The sequence below is a fragment of the Asparagus officinalis genome, chromosome 8 (genome assembly GCF_001876935.1).
Source record: "Asparagus officinalis chromosome 8, Aspof.V1, whole genome shotgun sequence".
Taxonomy (NCBI): Eukaryota; Viridiplantae; Streptophyta; class Magnoliopsida; order Asparagales; family Asparagaceae; genus Asparagus; species Asparagus officinalis.
Genome location: NC_033801.1, coordinates 188622 through 194621, shown reverse-complemented (window position 1 = coordinate 194621; position 6000 = coordinate 188622). Strand labels below are relative to the sequence as shown.

Sequence of the window (6000 nt, the reverse complement as noted above, 5' to 3'; positions counted from 1 at the left end):
AGTTAGAATTTTTAGAGAGAGATTTTTAAAGAAGAGAGAAAGAGCGTTAATAAGAGAGGGCACATTAATTTTCTTTGATTATTTTTTAACTTTTAGTTAATACTTAATAAGCAATTAGTTTATTTAAAAATTATATAAATTAGGAAAGGAATAAAGAAATTTGAGAGGGACAGACAATCAAAAGTTTTAACAATCGTGTTCTCTTTTATAAGTAGTATAGATTATTTTTATGCTTTGTATAACAAGGACAAAAAATTCATATGACATTTGTGCTTTCGTTCTCCTATCTCTTCCAAATAAATTTGACTAAACATAAGAAACTTGCAAGGAACATTTTGTGGAGATATGAACCCTATATGATCTTTGTCCTCTTGGCAAGTTTGACAGCTTTAGTTTGCAGGTGTGTTTCATTCCAATAGATGCTGACTTTTCTTACTATTTTGAGTTACCAGCTTAATATTTGATCTTTTGGCAAACATAATGTTGTGGAGATGTTTTGCGCTGCCAATTTCATAGCTTTTTTAGGTTACTTAAATAGATTTCGTTGAGCTGCTTGATCAAATGATTAGTTTAGAAATTTTGACTTGTCCTCTGGGAGGTCATTTTGATTTATAAGTTGTGAGGTCCATTGTTAATCGTGTCTTTTAAAGACTTTTTCCTCAAGTTTAGGGACACCTGTCTTCATGAATTTGTTGCACTTGTTCCTTAAGCTTATGTATGCTACTTAGGCTGGTTTTGTACTTGATACTTCTTGAGTCTAGATTTACGTGCTTTAAACTCTTACGACTTACAGTTTTAAGTTTTTTGCATGTTGTGCCTAAACCTAGAGTTATTTATCCTTTGTTTTGCTGGGTATACATTTTTTCCTGTTGCATGTGGTTGATATTCATAACATGTCTCACTTTTGTAGTAACTCTTAAAAGTCTTTTTCCCTGTTGGTGTGCGTTTTTTGGATGGCTAACTAGTTCGAAATGTTTAACCCTTCATGCAGGATGTGTGCACTGAACTTGGACGTCCTTGTGGAATCCATCAAAAGCAGGTCTTTTTCACCTCCTATTGATTTATTGCTAATCTTCATAATCGTGACGTAAAAAACAAAATAATTTCTAGTTTGCACTTCAAAGTTGTACTATTTCTGTGAAAGCATATTTCTTACATGGTGAGAATGTTAGGTATCCAGGTCCCCACAACCCCCTACCCCCCAAAAAAAAAACCAAAACCCACGCACAAAAAAAAAAGGGAAAAAAGGAAAAAAAAAGAAAAGAAAAATCCTAGTTGGTTGATTCAGAATCTTATATCTGTAGATCTTCTGCTGAAGCTTCAAAAGGTTACTCTTCCAAATTTATTGCAAATAGTATTGCAGGCTTTCTAAATTTTGGCATCGTCTTTCAGTATAATCCATGATTTATAGAATGGAAATAGCAAATAGAGACTATTTTATAGTGTCCGTTTTGCCTACTTGATTAGTACATCTCTGTGAATGAGACAAATGACCAAGACATACATGTGAGAACACTTAAAAGGACATAAGTCTAGTGGTATTACTGTTCCCTTACTGAATTATGGTGTCACAGTGAAGTGCAGACTGTCCATATGGCGAATCTACTTCTTTGTTAATGTGAACCAGCATCTGTATAAGATCCAACCTTCACGTCAATTTGTTCTGGCGTTAAGAATCATCTGTTCTAGATCCAACCTCGACTTGCTTACTCGAGATCTGATAAAGTGGAATTATCATTCGCATGAGTAAAATACCATGTGAATGAAAAATTATGTAAATGACATGTATTAACATTTGGCACAGTTTGGGATGAATAATTCTATTGAGCACAGTAATCTCAATAAATTACTTTTATGTGCAACACATAGGTATCTATAAATTGTTTTATTTTCATTAACTAACTCTATTTTTCAGTTAGAGATATAGATGGAGAGTGCAGTTTAGCAGAAGGGTGGATGGCTCAACTGAAGTTTTAACTCAAGCAAATGTTTCTCATATTACCATTCTTTTTTTATCACATTTTCTGTATGTATTTTGGAATCTTATTACTGTTGATTTCATCTATAAATCAGTAGTTAGTTACTGCATTTTACAACACTCAAAAGTATATTGCACCGATTCTGAACAAATTAGCTTAATGATATCAAACATACATACCTGTGGTCCTGTGCATAGATAGAACATACTATTAACTACTTCCAAGTGCGTTACTGTTGTAAAGGATATCTCAAATATCATATCATATATGCTTTACTGTTTAGGAACCAGGATGCCTGAGCCTTCCTGCACTATTTTGTGAATGTGTAGATATGGAGTAATATTAACCATGCTATTGCATATTAGGACAGAAGAAATTAAAATCTTTATAGAGAAGTTTTATGTGGGCAAAAGTAAAATCTTTATAAGAGAAGTTTTGTACAAATCTATTTGTTTTGTGCGCCTTTACTCTTAAAGATTATGATTGAAATAAAAATTGATTTGCATATTGTTACAGGTTCTGCTTAACACTTATATGTGTATGCCACACTTGCATGGCAGGTTTATTGAACACAATTTTGTGTTTTGTTGGGTTTTGGAGTAGTTTCACATGCCTTCTAATGCTTGGTATTGCTGATTGGAAAATGATTAATTGACAAGTTGGGGGAACAAACTTTTTTTTTCATTTTCTTAGCTATAATGTGCTAGTGTCCCATGCTTTAGTTATTTCAGACCGATGTTGGGCCTTCTAAATAATTGTGCCAGAGATTTATAGTGGTCAATCTTTAGAAACTTCCAAGCTGTTAGTAGTTTTCATAATCAGATTAGGTCGCTAATGACAGTATCATTTATGTCTAGGTTGATCACATGGTGATTCATTCTTCCTCAGACCCACGTCCACAGGCAACTCTTTGCAGGGATTACTTCTACAATTACTTCCTGCATTTTTTTCTCTCTCTCTCTCTTATTGCTTCCTAGTGGATTTTGCATATTGTTCTCCATTGATATGAAGGAAAGAAGGTTGCTTAAAGCAAGCGATATAAAAGTACATCTGACTATGTCTGCGGAAGGACATCCCTTAACTAATTTCCCCAGAAGAAATTGATTCTTTCTTTTTCCCTGTTCATTGTAAACTATATTCAGCTGGTAAACTGTTGGATGGTTTGAATGCTTAAGCTCTGAGACGTGATTGTGATAGCCATTACTATTATTTTAGGATATCCTTGGGGATGGTGGTCGTGCTGCAATTCAAACACAAGTCTCTATGAATAATCCTTTTGGATCAACTTTGGTTTATGGCTACAAAACGTGGCTTTTGATGAAGATATTGGTCATATTGAGATTCATGATTCTTGTGAAAATATAGCTGGGTTTAGTTTACTAATAAGTTTTTTCTATACACCCGTGGTAATCATTTGCTTTTTATAGGTTGTGTAGAATGGGTATATAGCAACTGTGACCCTATTCCAATTGTAAGGTATGACTTATGCATCATGGTTTGGGTAAAATGCTTCAATTTGTCACTATGCTTGTTGGTTATAATAATCAATTTAGCTTGGTTAATGCAGTACATTTGAACTTCCAATGTTGATTTTGATTTTTTCATGAATTTCATAGTTGATATTAAATGCATGCTCTTGTACATTTAACGCATTCTTCTTGGATAATTATTACACTCCAATTTTTGTATACTGCGATACACTGTGATCCGGGATCTCATAGAACACAACTGAGTTTATTTATTGTACGCTATAGTATGTTAAATCCATACATCAACCATTCATCATCACTCCATTTATGAAAATACGAAGCTGCTTTCTATGAAATTTCCTAAGGAGATAATTAATTTTGTTTTGCTTTTGTGTCATGATAATGATACAACTCATATTTTTTAATTGTTGGTGCTTCTATTTAGACTATCCAAGAAGTACTATTGCTATCATATTCGATATGTAGGTTGCCCTGCACTGATTAAAAAGATGACATTAGTTATCTACTTAGCTAAATGTGGTGGCAGTGTTGCATCGGTTATTCATGATTTTGGAGAATCTTAACTTCTGGAACTGGTAACTGCATAAAATACCACTATCATCACCTCTGAGACTTTTCCCATTAGAATGGAGTCATTTGGTGCATGAGCCTTAAGTTTTATGACTGATTGTCAACCTGATTCGACTCTCAAAGCATGCACCAAATTTTTGGAAGGGAGATTACTAACTGGTCACAAGCCATGGCGTTCGCCACTATAAAAGCTAGTTGTTACTTGTTAGGGAGGAAGACCTATCTTATTGGTTTTGCAAATTGCAATTTTAATTCAAAAATTGGTGCATGCAATGTTCCTTCTTTATTTTGAAACATCTTGTAGAATGGAATTTCTTAAAATTTTCTTGAATTTATGAAATTTGAGGGGAATGTGTTAAAAAGTGTGATAGGAATGAAGTAGTTGTATCTTCTTTTATTTTTCAATGAAAATCTAAGAAATTCAATGGGCTCTTATGGAAAAGATATATTCGCTTGTCTTGCTTTCATGTCCCTCAGCAACTCTAGGGGGGGCGCTTTCGTAGGAATTTATAGATAAATATTGATGAGCTAATATTTCTTTCTTATATGATACGGGTGTATCTTCTTCTTTGTTTCGGGAGCTTAGCGATCCTCATGGGAGCTTGAGGATAGACGATTCTCATGATAGCTTGAAAATAAAAGCGTCAGGTTGAAGCGTGAAGCGAAACGGCGGAGCGCGAAATCGAAGCGTGCAGTTTTCAGTTCATAAGTCGACTTAAGGTTTGCATAAGACGACTCATAAGTCGACTTAAGGTTTGCATGAGTCGACTTACGAAACTCACTCCAGTTATCAAAAAGTTTCTGCTGAGTCGACTTATGAAAGCATAAGTCGGCTTACGGGGGTCGTGCACTTTTGTGCACGTTTTCGACTGTTTATAAGTCGACTTACGGCCCGTAAGTCGACTTATAACGGGTTGGGTTGTTTTTCCAGGTTCTTGCTGGGATTTGGTTTCTAGGGTTTGTATAAATTAAAACCCTATTATTTTGGGATTTCCTAACCAGAATTTGGGGAGATTTGATATTAGAGAGGATTGTTCTCTATTCTAAAGAGATTGTGAGAGAGATTTGTAAAACAATTGATACTCATAATCTAGAGAATGTATTTTCCTTCGCCAAAACTGAATTGTCTTGTGTTTTCTATTGTCTTCTTCTCAACCCATCTTTGATAATTCCGCGATCAAATGTGCTCGCACGACGACTCGTATCGTTATATGATCTCCAAATATATTTGTGACTTTTCCTATCTTGTGGAGAAGAAGAAACATATTATGAAGTAGAATAGGTCTGATCTGAGAACACATTGAAGTAGAATATTTTAAGTGTAAAGCCTGAGAGGTGGTTTCTTTTAAGGAAATCTCATAGATCTTGTAATGTACTGTGCACTAATTGGCTTTTAATCATTGTATTTTATCTTGTACATGAAGGTGGGGATTTGTATGGGTGCGGAATGTTCAATACTGCATTTTCCCTATTCAATCCTGTAGCTGGAAGAATCCTTTGTATAGAGAAACCATTATGCTATGCTTGCAATTACAACTTGTAATTATCTGTAAATAGTTTGCACTCAATGAAGAAAAATATGTCCTTGCATGGTTAGGCAATGGAAAGGTCCAGAAATTAAATCCATTTGAGAGACTTCTCTCGTGGCATAAATGAAATAATCTAATTGCACTCTTGGTTTTTGTTTGCATTTTTTTTTTGATCGAATTTCCACGTTGGAGACTTGCCTTTACTATACGCAGTGAAGGGCTGAAGAGAGAGAGCTGAATGGTGCTGTAGATGAAATATATATCTAAAGAGCGCCAACCAAAGAAAACGAATGCAGTGCCCCGGTTACCTTTGGTAGATGTTACTACAAACTTAGTGTATGCGAATTCTGCATTTACATGTCGACAGTCGCTTCAATGGATTTATATATATATATATATATATATATATATTTTTTTCCCCACCAGTTATCA

At 34.5% G+C, this 6000-nt stretch overlaps 1 pseudogene; it reads left to right on the top strand.

Annotated features, from left to right (window-relative positions):
• LOC109819375 overlaps nucleotides 1-3193 on the top strand; it is a 20060-nt pseudogene extending 16867 nt beyond the window's left edge.